Source organism: Plecotus auritus, assembly GCF_963455305.1.
Source record: "Plecotus auritus genome assembly, chromosome: 3".
Taxonomy (NCBI): Eukaryota; Metazoa; Chordata; class Mammalia; order Chiroptera; family Vespertilionidae; genus Plecotus; species Plecotus auritus.
Genome location: NC_137772.1, coordinates 53,793,679 through 53,811,539, shown reverse-complemented (window position 1 = coordinate 53,811,539; position 17,861 = coordinate 53,793,679). Strand labels below are relative to the sequence as shown.

The window sequence follows — 17,861 nt, the reverse complement described above, 5'->3', positions numbered from 1 at the left end:
TATAGACTGCACTGCCCATTAATGCAGTCTGATCAGTGCCCATCAATGCAGTCTGATCAGTGTCCATCAATGCAGCCTTGCCAGTCCACATCATTTCAGCTTCACCAGTGCCCATATTGGTGGAACTCCGCTTTTACCTCAGGCTCACACTGGTGCGGTGCGGGAACCGGCACGATTACAGAGCCGGTTCCTCCACCACCTTTCCAGTTCACACTACCCTGTGTGAACCGCACTGCGATCTGTGAACTCGCACAGGAATCTGATGGCATGGGTGAGAAGACCTATGCAATCAGATTCCACTGCAGGAAAAAAGAAGGCACATATGCCTTTTTTCTTCAGAATCTAAAGCTAGTTCAGCCATATAAGCATATGGCTGAACTCGCACTGCTCAGAGATTGCAACAGTGTGAACCGGGGCTTACACAGCACACAACATACAACATCATACACAACTGAATAGCAATCAAAATATAAATGCACTTACTGTCAATTAAATTGGGTTTCCTACTCCTCTGCTGTCTGCAGAGCTGGATTAAGTTCCCATGGGGCCCTAGGCAGATTACCAGTTTGGAGCCCCCATGAGATAACACTGAGCACTGACCATTTGCATTGACACTGACTGCTGACCATTTGCGATAACACTGACAATTTGCATTAATACTGAGCGCTGACCATTTGCATTAACACTGAGCACTTACAATTATCATTACCACTGAGCACTGACTCTTTGCATTACCTCTGAGCGCTGACCATTTGCATTACCTCTGAGCACTGACAATTTGCATTAGCACTGAGCGCTGACTATTTGCGTTATCACTGTGATGCAACCCCCCTAGAAACCACCCCCAACCAACTAACCAACTTTAAAAGAAAAAAAGTCTCTCTTAATTTAAAAAAGGCTCTCCTAACTTCAAAAAAAAAGCGCCCCTATCTGCAAAAAAAAAGACCTCTTAACTTCAGAAAAAAAAGACCCCCCTTAACTGCAAAAAAAAGGCCCTACTAACTGCAAAATAAAATAAAAAAAAAAATAGACCTCCTAACTTCAAAAAAAAGCAATAAATCCTAACTTGTTCTTACCTCGGTCCTCAGGCAGCAGCAGGCTCTGCACAGGCAAGCTCGTGACTCGTCTGATCACACCTGAGACTCAGAGGAGGAGTCGAGAGACAGAGAGAAAGAGGGGAGTCGGAGAGTGCGGCGCACATTCCACATATGCGCACTGCGGGCCCGGGATGAGTCAGCTGCTAAGCAGGACAAGCAGCGGTGGCAAAAACACCCCGCGGGCCAGATAAATGTCCTCAGTGGGCCCCATGTGGCCCGTAGGCCGTAGTTTGAGGACCCCTGGTCCTGATCATCAGGACCCCAGCAGCAAGCTAACCTACCGGTTGGAGCATCTGCCCCCTGGTGGTCAATGCACATCATAGTGAGCGGTTGAGCAGCCTTAGCATATCATTAGCATATTACCCTTTGATTGGTTGAACAGTTGACCGGTCACCGGACGACTGTACACTTAGCATATTGGGCTTTTATTATATAGAATTAGCCTTTTGATCTGAATAAGGCATTCTGTAAGTTCTCAGATTGTGTTGCTTAAGAAGGCTTTCTGATACCTAAGAATAAACTTAACAAAGAATGTGAAAGACCTATATACTGAAAATTACAAAACATTATTAAAACAGATGGAAAAAGACACAAGAAAATGGAAAAATATCCAATGCTCATGGATTGGAAGAATCAACATAGTTAAAATGGCCATTTTACCCAAAGCAATATACAGATTTAATGCAATCCCCATCAAAATCCCAATGTCATTTTTTAAAGAAATAGAATGAGATATCATCAGATTTGTATGGAACTAGAAAAGACCCAGAATAGCCAAAACAATCCTGAGAAAAAAGAACAAGGCTGGAGGTATCACGCTACCTGACTTCAAAATATACTACAGAGCTACAATAATCAAAACATCATAGTATTGACAGAGAAATAGATACACAGATCAATGGAACAGAATACAGAGCCCAGTTATAAAACCACACATATATGGACAGATAATTTTCGACAAAGGAACCAGAAATGCACATTGGAGTAAAGATAGCCTCTTTAATAAATGGTGCTGGGAAAATTGGAAAGCCACATGCAAGCAAATGAAACTGGGTTGTAGTTTGTCTCCATGTACAAAATTAATTCAAATTGGATCAAAGACTTAGACATAAGACCCGAAACTATAAGTCATATAGAAAAAAATATAGGTACCAAACTTATGGACCTGAATGGTAGAGAACATTTTATGGACTTGACCCCAAAGGCAAGGGAGGTAAAGACAAAAATAAATGAATGGGACTATATCAAACTGAAGAGCTTCTGCACAGCAAAAGAAAGGGACAACAAAACAAACAGGCAGCCAACCAGATGGGAGATGATATTTGCAAACAGTAGCTCTGACAAAGGTTTAATCTCCAAAATATATAAAGAACTATTAAACTCAACACCAAACAGATAAACAATCCTATCAAAAAGTGGGCAGAGGGCCTGAAAATACACGTCTCCCAAGAAGTCATACAAACAGCCAATAGATATATGAAAAGATGTTCAACCTCACTGGCAATCAGGGAAATGCAAATTAAACCTACAATGAGATACCATCTTACACCAGTTAGAGTGGCCATTATCAACAAGACAAGCAACAAGTGTTGGAGAGGTTGTGGAAAAAAGGGAACCCTCATTCACTGCTAGTGGGAATGTAGACTGGTAGAACCACTATGGAAAACAGTTTGGCCATTCCTCAAAAAATTTAAAATAGAGTTACCATCCTACCCAACAATCCCACTCCTGGGTATATACCCAAAAAACTTGAAATCATTTATATGCAAAGATATATACACTCCTATGTTCATTGCAGCATTATTCACAGTGGCAAAGAGTTGGAAACAGCCAAAGTGTCCTACAATAGAGGACTGGATAAAGAAGATGTGGTTTATACAGTATACTCAAGGGAATAGTATCTATCTTATCTAATAAAAGAGTAATATGCAAATTAGCCATCACTCCGCTATACCCACAAGCCACGCCCACCAGCCAATCAGGAGTGAGTATGCAAATTAACCCAACCAAGATGGCTGTGGCCACGGAGTGAGCAGGAGGCTTGGTTTTCCCTGGAAATGGAGGAAGCCAAGCTTTCCGCACACCCTGGCCTGCCTTGGCCTCCACTCAAGGCTACAAAGTTTCAATTATAGAAGATAAATAAATCCCAGATACCAGGGACTCCGCTTGAGTCGCCGGGGGGCATGGCTGGCCTGCAAACCACCACATGCCCCTCACCCAGGCCGCCCCACACCCCAAGGGAACACCCACCCTGATCCGGGACACTCTGCAGGGCAAACCAGCCAGCCCCCACACATGCACCAGGCCTCTATCTTATCTAATAAAAGAGTAATGTGCAAATTGACCATCACTCTAACACACAAGATGGCTGCTCCCATGTGGTCAAAGATGACTGCCCCCATGTGGACACAAGATGATCACCACAAGATGGCCAGCAGGGGAGGGCAGTTAGGGGTGACCAGGCCGGCAGAGGAGGGAAGTTGGGGGTGACCAGGACTTCAGGGAAGGGCAGTTGGGAGGGACCCAGGCCTTCAGGGGAGAGCAGTTGGGGGGGACCAGGCCTTCAGGGGAGGGCAGTTAGGGGCAAACAGGCTGGCAGGGGAGTGGTTAGGGGGTGATCAGGCTGGCAGGCAGAAGCAGTTAGGGGCAATCAGGAAGGCAGGCAGGTGAGCAGTTGGAAGCCAGCAGTCCCAGATTGGAGAGTGTGGAGGCTGGGCTGAGGGACACACCCCCCATGCACAAATTTCATGCACCGGGCCTCTAGTATATATATAAGCCTAAGCAACCAAATGACCAAATGACTGGAATGACTGGTCGACCAGTCATTATGATGCACACTAACCACCAGGGGGGCAGACACTCAATGCAGGAGCTGACCTCTGGTTGTCAGTGCATTCCCACAGTGGGAGTGCTGCTCAGCCAGAAGCCAGGTTCACGGCTGGCGAGCGCCACTGCAGAGGCAGGAGCCTCTCCTGCCTCTGCTGCCTCTATAGCAGCACAACCGAGCGGCGGTGGCAGGCTCAGCATGGTCCGGGTTAGCGGGAGCAGCGTGGCGCCCAGCCCCAGTTCAGGCTCCTCCCTGGCAGCCTGCCGTTTAGCACACTGCTACATCCCTGCCATTTAGCACACTGCTACATCCCTCGCACCCCATAAGCCTGCATTACAATCTCCGGAGAACAGCTGAAGCTCAGATACTCAGAATAATCAGGACAAGCCTGATATCACCGCTGGGCTCCTGGAACTCTGCCTCAGGCATCGAGATCAAATCTCATCCCTTACTGATTGCCCGGAGCTACAGAGGAAGGCAGCAATATAACGGTGGCCACAAGGTGGCAACTGACAATAGGGGTAAAAGTTAAAGAGAGATGGATCTGAAGGGTAACAGAGCACCCCTGCCCCCCAAGATCCCCAACTTTGTATTGTTCACCTCAGAGCACCTCTTATCCAGCTCTGAGCAGTGGAAAGCATCCAGCATGGCCCAAGGTGTCCACTGGGGACATCCCAGCTGGCAAGGTGTGACCCTGGCTACAGAAGGGACATTTGGAAATATTTTTTCAAGAAGATGTGGGAGGAGGACAGGCTCCCCACGTGACTTCCCTGTGGCTCACGGGGACGTGAAAATTCCCCAGGCACGTGAGTGCGGGCTCCCAATTTTCTTTCAATGTGCACTAATTCATGCACTGGGCCACTAGTATGACCATAAGAAAGGATGAAATAGTGTCATTTACAACAACATGGATGGACCTTGAGAACATTATGTGAAGTGAAATAAGTCAAACTGAGAAAGCTAAGAACTGTATGATTTAACTCATATGTGGAATATAAAACTGAAACTTATATACACAAACAGCAGTGTGGTGGTTGCCAGAGGAAGGGGGTGGGGGAAGAAAGGGGTCCTAATATGAGGTGACAGGAGAAGATTTGACTTTGGGTGGTGGTCATATGGTCCTATATACAGACTTTGTAAATTAGTAATCCACACATGTAACCTATATGTTCATGTTGACTAATGTCACCCCAATAAAATTTTTAAAAAAGGCTAGTTTCTGAGGTGTTATTCTGTAAATGAATGTCATGTTTAGGCCTCAGGAATAGTGCTGCTGATAAATTTACTATTTAGTAGTGGCACTGTTAAATAAGCCTGGATAAAATAGATCTCATTTTAAGAAAATACATTGCCACCACCCCTACTCTTATGGCCAATCTCTCCATTTACCTATCACGCAAACATTTGGGATAACCTTAGTGGCTGGCTAACCTCACTAGGTCACTCATACTGTCCATGTGGTAGCATTCCCTATGTGATAGTCTTTGGTGGACGTTAATGTGAGATACAAAGATCTCAAGCTTTTTGTCATTCTGATTGGTCTAATCATACCTTTTCCCAAGTTCCTTTCCCTTAATATTCCAGGGTCATATTATCCAAGTCCTACGTTATCCAGGCCAAGCCATTATTTCCTCTCTAGTGAGATATCAATATTAAAGCATGCATTAGGCCACTTTCCTATCTAGTTTGAATGGAACAATGAGTAGGTTGTTCTGCCTATCTATCATCTATCTATCTGTCTATCTATCATCTATCTATCTATCTATCATCTATCTATCTATCTATCTATCTATATATTTTTTTCTGAATGTAATAGAATCCTCTTTGGGCCACCATTATTCTATGTGATGATCTATATGTAAACTAGGTCCAAGTTGTTGTTTTTGTCTCTGCCTCAGTGGATCATAAGGAATATGTCATAAAACCACCAATGAGAAATGAAGGATAGGTCTTCGTACAAAATAAATAAATGACCTGAGAGTCTGAGCCCCATTTTTCTACATCTGCTTAAGGCTAGTTTCAAATGTACCACTTCCATGGTATAGTAGATTTTCACAATGCTTTACTAAAATTATAAATCAGTGGATTCAATAACACCCAGTGCCATAGTGGAAAGCTATGTTTTCATAGTCAATATGTGTCCTATGATCAAACACATACTCTCTACCATTTTTATCCTGTTAACTGTTCCTATAGAGGAAATTTGTTTTGTGCCATTGAGGGCATGGTTTTGTTTCAGCACACTAGGAACCTGAGACACTGCTCTCCTAATGGGCTGTCACAGAACTTGCACATCAACAACACACATCTGTCTCACCTTGCTTTCTGCAGGGTCCATGGTGCTAAAGCAAAACAGCCTGTTCTCCATCCTGTTCTTACTGAAGAGATATTTCTTGCTTTGAGGCACATTCTGAACAGAATTTCTAGTCACTTATTAAACAGATCAGGATAATAACCCCATGTATGATATATACTGCCTCCAAAATCCAATGAGATAAATCAAATATCTATTTCTCAGTGGTATAAGTCAGTTTTTAGGGAGTAGAAGGAGCTTTATGTTAGAATGTTCAACATTATTCAATATTTAATCCTTTAAAATTGTCACCAATATTTAATCCTTTTAAACATCTGAGAAATCATCTTGACACTCTGGCAAGCATGATATTTTACTAGAGAATTCAAGGTTCTTGCCACTTCCTACTCATCAGTTAAAATATAGCATAATGTCATTAACACAGAATATCAGCATGATTAAGAACCCTACAGAATATATTATATCCAAGAACAGAAGAGGAGGCAGAATATTACAACAGGACACTGAAGATCCACTACTAAATTTGTCTTGTAAAGATGATTTTTAAAAATCCTTCTTGTTAAAGGGTATCAAGAGAAAAAAAACACATTTACCAAACAACTAGTAAAAGCTGCTACAAAATGTCAGAGGCTGTATTGATCTGCTGCAGATAAAATATTGCATCTGGCACAACAGCATTTTTGTCTCTTCAATGATTAATGTTGCACTCTTCTGTCTTCTGTAGAGTGAATTAAAAGGAACAATGATGAGTACAAGTCTCTCTGCATCTTTAAGATTCTTGATTTTGATGTTTTCTATGTAAATCTTTCTAGAATGCGCTTTTGCTTTAGATATACTATCTTGGCTTTCAGAGGCTTTCTTCTAGGACTTCCTAACACAAAGGTGCAATGTGGAAACCAATGTAAAGCTTCTTCCATATGTTAAGTATATGTATGGACTAGAAAATAAACATAGTGTCCAAGGACACATTAGATAATCTCCTATATGATAAACTCAGTCAAAAACCATTTATTAGTTGGTGTTCATATGCAAAATCAGGATTTCCATTTAAAGATTTAGTTTTCTTAAATTTAACACATGAAAGACTGACCACCTTATATTTCATGAAAATGGCATCATTGTAGTCTTCCACTCTAAACTATTGATAAATCAACCCTTTCTATTGTTCCAGCAAATATCTCTCTGTTAAACTTGACTATACTTTGCTAGGAGTAAAGCGAACAAGGCGGAATCAAATAAAAGATGAAGTCACTGAAATAGGAAATAGCATGGAATCATATTTGTTGTGTAGTTTATAGGTCACTCTAATAACTACTGCATGAAATGAGATGTGAAGATAGTATATAATTACAAACACAGAAGAGATATGATCTGCTTTAAATTTTAAGAGGATTACAATAGCAACTGCATTAAGAAGAAATAAAATGGGAGCAACCCAGAAGAAGAGTTACACTAAGAGGATTATCACAAAATTACAGGATAAAAATGATTTTGAGTTGGTGCAGAATTGTAGTATTGAAGGTGACGGGTAGTATTTAGATATGTTAAGATATTTTTCAACTACTCTTCTTAATTTCTGTTATTACATATCGTCAACAACATTTTAAGAGGAATGATATATAAATAATTTGGTTATGTTTTTATTTCCCTAAATTTTTACAGAAATCATTATCAGTATAACCATAATTTATATACACTTTATTTGTTTACATCCCTGAAATCAAAAGCTGGAATGGTATAAGTGGCACAATCTAATTTTTTAGTTTGTATGTAATAGGAACCTTATAAATTACATGTCCAGAAGCATTTATTTATTTATTTTTAAGCAGAAAAAAACTTTATTTCTATCAAATCAAAAAGTATGAATAAGCTTCAAGCAAGAAAGTAAAAATAATAATACAATGAACAGTTAGAACACTTACAGATTAGGTTTCTATAGTCTGCATTAAGCACATAGACCCAAATCAAGAAGGGCCGAGGGCTCTCCCTGTGGGAAAGCACTGACTCATCGTAAACACGTGACTTCTGGGAAAGCGAGCTGAGGGTTCACAGGGCAGTAAACCAGAGACAAGTTGTCCTTGGGTTGGAAAACTGATTCGAGCTTGAGAGGGATCACAGTGAAATGCCATTGGAACTCAATTTCCCCCAGAGATCTGTTCATTTCAAAAACAAGAGTATATAAAAATCAGTAGTATGAATTCTCATAAAACTAGAAAGACCCTCTGACCCCTGACGCCTTGGCGCTGACATAAAAACTGAGTTTTTGTTTTTCTTCCCTTTTCTATAAATTAAATACAATTCAGTTTGTTTTTATTGAGTACATTCTGACTGTAGCCAAAGCTTCAAAATAAAGAAAAAAGTTTTAATGGAATGGAGTTAGGCACACACTAACCCCAGGGAGAATTGTCTGGGTGCACTGCTGTTTGAAAAGTTTTAAGCAGGAAATCTTTTATTTCAAAGATACGGAACTTCTTGGGATAGCCTAATTATCACTAAGGAAGGAAGGAATATCCATGCCATACTAGAGCTTTCTCCTTTTTGGAAATGTTTTACCATCTCTATCTCTTTGTCATTCTGTCTCACACACACACACTACTTAGATAATGGCATTTATTTTGGCAAGAACTGTGCAATTTGCTAAAAGAAAGATAAGATATGGCACTTATAAGCAATTGTAATTATAATACATCTCAACAGGTGCAGGAAGCAGATATTTCTTCACAGCTGAAATATGGCCTCATGGGTCCCTGACATCTGGGTCTTGCACACTTCTCCCCTGGAAACCAGACTGGGCCTGTTATATACGGAAAGGGGGGATAACTTATGACCAGACCACATTCTTCTTTTGAGACACCAAACAGACACAAGGAAGTTACTAAAAATGGAGGGGAAGAGAGAAGCAATTCATATCGTGAACATCATCTGCCTTATGAATGGCCTCTCCGGCAAAATTAACTGCAGCAAGAAAATCTAACTGCTGTCTGTCAAGGGAAAGGTGATGAGCGAAATTCATCAGGTAGATACGGATGCCTCCCAAGATCCTGTAATGCAGGCAGAGTACAGATGAGACATGAGCCCTCCGTGTATACAGTGTGCAACTACCACTGGGACCCAGTGAGGGCCCATTTCCTGTCTCAGCACCAGAGCGCCAAAAACAAAGGTGCCAGGTGGGAGCAAGTAACGTTGCTTTACCTACTAATGAGAATGGAGAGCCCAAACTAAAGAAAGGTACAAAAAGGCCATTTTTCATTTCCTGGTTAATCCCTATAGGTCCATGAAAAGACTTCACGTAAACAGGATTATTTCCATTCTTAAATACAAGGAGGCAAGGTAACTGAAATATCTATCATTTAGGGTAATTGTTAAGGATTTAATTAGACAATGCATGTAATGCGCCTAGCATGAAATAGCAATGACCAGCAACTGCTAAGAATGCCTATACCATAACACTTGGAAATTTGTGATGTTTATGATTTGAGCAAATACCCCCAGCATGCCCGTGAATTGTTTAGACAAACTGCTAAAGTCAAATACTGAACGTAGGTTCCAGGAAATTAAATTTTGTAAAAGCTCTATGTACGGATTTGCACAGCTATCTTTCTAACATTATTGTCTCAACATCTTGAATGGTAGAAAGCCACAGCAGCACCTCTCTCACCCATTGCTCTTCTTTCCTTTCCCTTCCCTGCGGGGGTCAGGGGGCGGTGAGGGGGTCAGGAGGGGAAGGGAGGAGGGGGGCACATCTGAGCGTGGCTCCTGGAGGCGACAGGGAATGACCTGGGGAAGGTGGGGAAGACAGTCTCCCGAGTTGGCCAGAACTGTGTATGATAAGCAGCGCCACCACATCAGATGATAGGCGAAGGTGTGGATTTGGCATTCAGAATCCTGGTGATGTACTATAGAGAGATGGTGTCAAGTCAGGGTTACCCTGTGTTAGGTGCACACTCACCATTGGTTCACCTGCCAGCACTTTAGGAAGGACCGGTTTATCAGGGCCTTGTCTGGGGTCACAGCAAGTGCTTTGTTCTAATCTCAGGAAAGAAGTGAGGCTCCCAAGAGCCCTGACCTACCTGTGAGCACCATGGCTGAGGGTAGCTAAAGGGTAATGGTCCCTTTAAGGGCACAAAACCATGGACACAAAAGAGTTGGTGAAAGACATGAGCTTCCCTTCTCCATAGATTAGCCAGAACTCAAAGCCAGCTTACATTAATAGCCTTTTATTTTGTCTATAAATGAATCGTTTCGGAGGAGTATCAAGGTTCAGACTTTCCTCTAGCAGCTTCCTTTGTGTAAGCAAAGGGAAAACTAAGAACAGTACCATGTAAAGTGGAATGTCACCTAGGGGACTATTTTTTATGTGAGGCCACTCTTAAATACAAGAAAAAAACAAGCAAGCTCACTCAGAAAACAGCTGCAGAGTCAGGAAAACCCGAGCGTGAATCCTGGCTACAGGTTACTGGCAGCAGGGGCCTGGGCAACACACTTCACATCTCTGACCTCGCCTTCTCCTATAAATGTGGGATCATGCCTATCTCACAGGACGCTTGAAAGATGAAATGCAGGGTGGGTCACAGTTGTGAGGGCATGAAAGTTTGTTCCTGTATTTTTTATTATTGTATTATTTTCCATGAACAGCTGCAAACCTATTTTTGTCCCACCTCGTATTTATAAAGGCCCTGGAACTGCACATGTCAGTCAGTAGGCCTTTGATAAGTGGTACCTATTTCATGCTTGCATTAAAGGTAATGGGTATTAAACACAGCAACGTTTAAGTTCTAAACAAGAGGGACGCCTGTCAGGATAATGGAGAGAAAGTGAATTGAGAGCTGGTTAGAACCACAGCATGTGAGGACAGGGAGGAATCTCAGACTATCCGAACGATTTCTGCGTAACAGGGAAGGAGCTGTATGTGTGGCAGTAGAATGAAAACCAAGAAAAGCTGTCCCTTGGATTTTACGTTTCACAAAATATTTTCAAAAATTTTTTACAAAATCATTGAAGGCGTGTGTTGAAGAAAACCAGAAATATATATATATATATATATATATATATATATTAGGCCACTGAGCATGAAACAAGCATCGTCTTCCAAAGACCATGGAAAAGGTGCGTGACTTTTTTTGGTCTCTAGCAAAGGGCCACCCCGGTTGGTGGGCAGTCTCAGAAACAGCAAACACCGTGAGACACAGTGTCACAGGCTGTAGTTGTTATTTTGCTGGAAGGGAGAAGGGAGTGAAAGATGAAGGAATATGGAATCAGGGATCAGGTCATTTCCTATCCCTTCCCCAAAGAGGCCAAAGGCAATAAGTCCACTGACGGCCCTCCCCAGAATAGTAAAGGACCCTCGCCGGGGATAATCACAGTGCATGAAGAGGGATATATTTTTCAAGGCAACAGGAATAAACTTCATTATTCTTCCCAGAGGAGAGCAAGAATTGTACAAGGTGGCCACCAAGTCTGTAAAGCTGTCATCCTTAGTCTAGGCACAGCTAGGGCAACATGTTTCCGCAACCCCACAGGCTCCATTCCCTTCGCCAACACTTCACCCACAGGAGAAAAACACTGTCAGCATCAACATTTAGCAGCATTTTCAAAATACATCTTTTTTTTATCTTGAATAAAATGTAAACAATTCTTTTAGTCCAGTAACTCCCTATGGTCTTAATTACATTTAGTACATAAGATATGATCTTTTAACATTTATGTAGGTGAATATTTCTTACTTTGAGGATTTACAATGACGATTTTTTTTTCCCCACAAAAAAAGGAACAGTACCCACCCATGAGAGTCAGATCAGCAGTGTAAAGTAGACCCTCAAAGAGCTCAGTTCTGGTGCATCAAGTGATCTGACATCATCCCCTAGCTCTCCGCTCTTACAAATGAATCTCAGCGGTCTAAAAGCACTAAGTATCTGTAGGGAGAAAGGGAGGGGAGGCAACAGATGTTTAAACAACAACAAAAACACCATCTAATAAAAATAGCAGAAGCCACATCCTTTCATTCCAGGTTGTCTGAAGAGCAGAGCTTCTATGGGGCATGGATGCAAGGGAGACGCCTCTCCTAACAAAAATAAAATAAAATAAAATAAGTTGTGGGTACAGTCACTCAAAGTCAGAGAAGCGACCACTGAGAGCAACTGGCTTCAACCTCCTTGTCTCCACGGGAGGATATACCAGAGAACGTGGACAAAGCCTGGTCTACGGCCCGGGCATCCTCAGGCCCTATGGTTCAACAGCCATTAGGGGGTGGGGAGAACCAAGAGACCACCACCACCATATGTAAAAAGGCTGCCACTATGGCAACAGGAAGGTCAAAAATCAGCTAGAGCTTGGGTTATACAGCATTTGAAATCCAGCCTGTCCTCGTTTTCTTGCGAAGGGCTTGACGGGCGGGTGCAGAGGTGACCTTTCTTTCCGAAGGGCAGAGAACAGCCTCTTCATTGCCTCCTTTCACTCATCAGTTTTCATATCAGTTCATCATTTAAACTAGAAAAGATACTGCAAGCTATCTCAGCTGGCTTCTACTGGGGACCACACTGCACACACAACGGAAACACCTGTAGGGAGAAAACACATCTTCGGGTTCTTCCCCGGGCCGGGCTCAGCATGCGTCTCTGCACTGAATAGGCGTGATCTTGTTCGAGAAAACCGTGTAAACACCGGGCCAGATTTGTCAGTGTCCGTCTCAGAAAACTGGTGGAGCACTCCTCGGGACCTGTATAGTTGAACCACCGGCTTGGCCACCTCTTTGTACCGTCTTAGCCTGACGTTGACTGCTTCCGGCTTCTCCTCCTCCCGCTGGACCAGCCATTCCCGGTGACATCATCAATCCCATGCCCAAGAGGTGGATTGAAGCCCAGGTTACACACCCTCCCGCTAGGAGCGTGGATCCTACGTCGGCTGAGCCGATCTCTGAGTGCTTCAAACGGAATGTTCAGAGGATCACGAGGTCCAGGTCTCAGATTCTGTCGAGGGCTTCAGCCTGAACTAACGCCATGGGAAAACCGTGCAGCAGCCGGTGCTGATCCTGTCGCTTCTCCAGCTCCGACAGCAGCACGCGTGTGATCACGTGGTCTGGAACCGAGCGGCCTTCCTCTGTGAACTGCTTTGCCACATCCCCAGCTTCGGTGTTGGCTTTGATGTTCTCCGCAAGCAGTGGCCGCTGGGGAGATGCGGGAGGCCGAAGTTCTGGGCGATCCTCCGGCACACGGTGCCCTTGCCGGAGCGGGCGGCCGGAGGATGACCGCGCAGGGGTTTGGAGCCATCGCCTCGGCGTGGAGTGGGCAGCCACGCGCCGGCCGGACAGCGCCTGGAGACGCTCCGGGACACTGGTTCTCCTGCGCCGGCTCCTGACACTCCGCTCGCGCGGGGACTTGGCCCAGATGCATTTATTTTTACTGTTGACTTATTAAATGTCATTTTAAATTAGAGTTTAATGCTTTTGAACTCTAGTAACACTGATACAAAATGACTGTCTTTGTGTAATGTCAAAGATGTCTATATGCGTAAGTTATTTTTCAGTTTCTTCACAGAAAAATTTTTAAAGTTATTAATGCCATTAATACAAAATTAGTGTAAAGTTTATGGTAATTAAGTAGTTATTTTTTTCTATATAGGTGTGTTTACTGTATGATAGAAAGCTGTTTCAGATAGTTGGATTTTAGTCAGAGAGCTATTGAAAAAATTTCTAGTTCCTTTGAAACACACTAAAAGGTACATGTTTATTTACTTATTTTTGCATCATACTTAGAATCTCCATGTGATTTTTTTTAAAATACATTTTTATTGATTTTTAGAGGTAGAAGAATTGAGAGGGAGAGAGAAACATCTGTGAGAGAGAAACATCATTGATCACTGCATCTTGGATGCCTTCTACTGGGGACCAAGCCCACAACCCCTGGCATGTGTCCTGACCTGGAAATGAACCAGAGACCTCTTGGTTCTTGGGTTGGTGCTCAACCACTGGACTACACTGGCTGGGCTCCATATGATTTTGATAGCTTTAAATGATCATTGGTTCTGTTCATGTGTGTGTGTCTGTGTGTATAAAAAATCATATATATAAGTATGCTTCTGCAAAATTCTCAATTTGCTATTTGTTCCTGCCTGCTAGTCATATAATACTCTTTCCAGATGATATTGTCATTTAAATAATTCAGTAGAAAATCTTATGTAAACTTTCCACATCTGTTGAAGAAAGCCTTTTAGAATAGAGGTGATTTAAATTAGTGCTAATTTAGAAGCCTTTTGAGAATATTTGCCTGTCAATTCAGTGTTAATATGGAGATAATTAGACTCTTTTGCCCACAATTTTTAAGTCCAGCAGCAATACACACTGAATGATGAAAGTGTCTGAGAAGCAGAAATAAAAATGCAATTTTCATTAGAGGATATTTCCTTTTCAGCTTTGACTGTATAGATTAGATTTTTGAAAGAATAATAACTCTTATTAAACACTAGAGGCCCATGAATGAAGATTCGTGCAATAGGCCTTCCTTCCCCTGGCTGCTGGCACCAGTTTTCCTCTGGTACCTAGGACCCAGGCCTTCACTCCAGCCGCAGCGGAGAAGCCAAGCCTCTTCAGTCTTCAGTCTTCAGTCTTCAGTCTTTAGTCTTTGCTTGGGCTGGAGCCTTCAGTCTTCACTCTGTGCCTGTGTATGCAAATTAACCTGACATCTTGGGTTAATTTGCATACTCACTCCTGATTGTTGGTGGGTGTCACGGAGGTACGGTCAATTTGCATATTTCTCTTTTATTAGTGTAGATACTGGGTAGGACAAAATGACCGGATTACCACCTAGACTCAAATAATAATTGTGTATTTCTCTGATAAAAATGATATATTTTATACACCATGAATGAAAGCATAGATATTCATATTTTTCTGTTAATTTAGTATTGAATTTTTAAGAGGAAGAAATGGTTTCTTACTTATATTCTTAACCACCTTGGATTGTTTTTAACTGAGGTGAGATTCACATAACATACAATAAACCATTTAAAGTGGACAATTCAGTGGCATGTAGTACATTCATTGTGTTATGCAATCATCATGTCTCTGTAATTTCAAGACATTTTCATCACTCTAGAAGAACACCCATGATTATTAAATAATCTTCAATGTGTCTATCTATATCCTAAACTGAAACAGCTATCTCTTTTGGATATTTTAATCAGCATTGTCATTTGTAAGAAATGGAGAACATCCATTAGTCAGGATGGACTCCATTTTTTGGTTCAGAATACAGAATAGAGATATTCCTGAAGCTAAGAAAAAACTTTGACTTTTGACAATGGTGAATCTATGAATTTCTCATCTGTCTGTGTTGCTGCTTTCTCTGTGCAGAAAAATTGCCCCCTTTCGTGTTCATATGCAGCAAATTTTCTCCCTTGAATTACACATCATTAAGGTTTTTGGAATGTTCATACCATCAACTCTATTTTGGATTAAGAAGGAATTTCAAATTGTGATAGTGCTATTTAGGAAAACTAGGTTGAGATACAGAGACATATAATACAAGGGTAATAGCCACCTTTGCCCCAGTGCCAAGAAGAAAAAAAGGCAACCTTGGATTTAGCTGCTATATATTATTTCACTCAGAAATAGCCCTCCTAGAGTATATTCCCAGAAGTGGGATGGCTGGGTCAAATGGCAGTTCCATTTTTAAGTTTTTTGAGGAAACTCCATACTATTTTCCACAGTAGCTGCACCAGTCTGCATTCCCACCAGTTATACTTTTACCCACATCCTCACCAGCACTTGCCAATCAGAAAGAATAGATGCACTCCTGCATTCATAGCAGCATTATTTACAATAGTTAAGACCTGGAAACAGCCCATGTGCCCACCAGTAGATGAATGGATACATTTGCATAATGAAATACTATGCAGCTGTAAAAAAAGATGGAGGTCTTAACCCTTTGCGACAGCATGGTTGTACCTGGAGATAATTATGCTAAGTAAAGTAAGCCAGACAAAGAAAGACAAATATCACATGATCTCACTTATAAGGAGAATATAATGAATAAAATAAACTGATGAATAAAATAGGTCCAGAGGCATGGAGGCATGGGACAAATTGGCAGATCTCAGACAGGAAGTTGGTGAGGGGGACAGGAAAAGATCAAACAAAGAACATACAGGGTGTCCCAAAAAATGTATACACACTTTAATAGCTTTTAGCTGAATTTTGAAAATGAAACATATTTTAATAAACATTGCCATTATAATTATGCAGAGTGTGTGTATCCATTTTTTTTGTGGGGGGGACACCCTATATATGCATATATGCATAGTCCCTCTATAACAACAATAATATGGTAAAGGCCTAAGATGGGGTGAGGGCTGCGTGGAAGAGGGAAAAGGGTAACAAAAATGAAGAACATCTGTAAGACTGTCATCAATAAAAAAATTAAAAAGTTAGCTTAAAAAAAAGAAGAAAAATAAATAGCCTTTCTAGACTACACACTAGATTGAACCAATGGATTTCTTTGTTTAGAATAAGTTCCCCGTTGCTATGCAGCTTTCTTTCTTCCTTTGGATTTGACTTCAGGTTCCTGTCCTTAAGCTGGAGTTTAGAATGAGTATTCTTAGCTTTAGACTTCTATTTAGTATACAGCTTCTCCTGTTTTAAGTTATTTTACAGGGTGAGAAATATTTTTTAATAACTGAAATCTTTCAATTTTGCTTTAATCTACTTATGAATAATTTTTACAGTTACTATTTTTGTTTTATGCAATAAACCTTTCCCCATGTGAAGTCGTGAAGGTGTTCATTTGAGTGCAGTTGCTTAAAATATTGCTAAATTCTGTCTCCTAATTGAGAAGAAGTAGGCATTAGGAATTGAAGCAGATTGATTTATGAATCTTTTTTTTCTCAAAACGAGCACATTATATAACTTTTTTGGCCCCAGTTTCATAACTTGCAAAGCCAGTGTAGCAAAAAATATCAACTTATGAATTTATTATGGGTCTCTAGTGGTTTAATGCAAAATTCTTAGAACAATGAATGGCATAACAATGCTATTTTTATTACTAAAATGATTCAATGTATTTGTTTTAATTGCCATGACTGATTTCTTTATTTTAATGGCAATTATTTGCTTTGTGCACTCATTATAGTTATTTAACTAATGTTTACCTTTAAATGTTTATGTATGCTAATATGTTACCTATATTTATTTAGCAACGTGCACCTTTCTCTACTAAGCTTCAATCTTCCTTGTGGTTTTATTCGTATAACACTGATGCTTAATTTGCAAAGAAAATTCAATAGTTCTGTTTAATAATTCTGATGTCAGGCTATAATTAGTTTCTTTTTTCTTCCTTTCCCTTATTATTCATTTTAAAAAATATAAGAAAATAATTATTCTCTTATAGGTTAAAGTATTATATTTTATTATATTAGATTAGTAATAAAAATAGTCCTTGATTCACTGACCACTCCTGTGTTTTCTCAGTGTGTTTTATAATGACACATAGATTTAAATGTTGGTGGATTTTACTGAACAGTGGTAAAATCTCAGTCCGTTAAGGCAAAGTTAATGGTTTAGTAACTGGATTACCTTTCTTATGAGCTATGTGTCCAGTGTTACAGGAAAATATTTCATTTCTGAAGTTATCTT

At 41.0% G+C, this 17,861-nt stretch overlaps 1 pseudogene across 1 annotated transcript; it reads right to left on the bottom strand.

The window, feature by feature from the left end:
* Positions 1-12,839: 12,839 nt before the first annotated feature.
* LOC308244041 (adenylate kinase 4, mitochondrial-like) lies at positions 12,840-13,503 on the bottom strand (annotated as a pseudogene). The gene has a single exon. The product of its transcript is annotated as an adenylate kinase 4, mitochondrial-like (transcript).
* Positions 13,504-17,861: the final 4,358 nt, after the last annotated feature.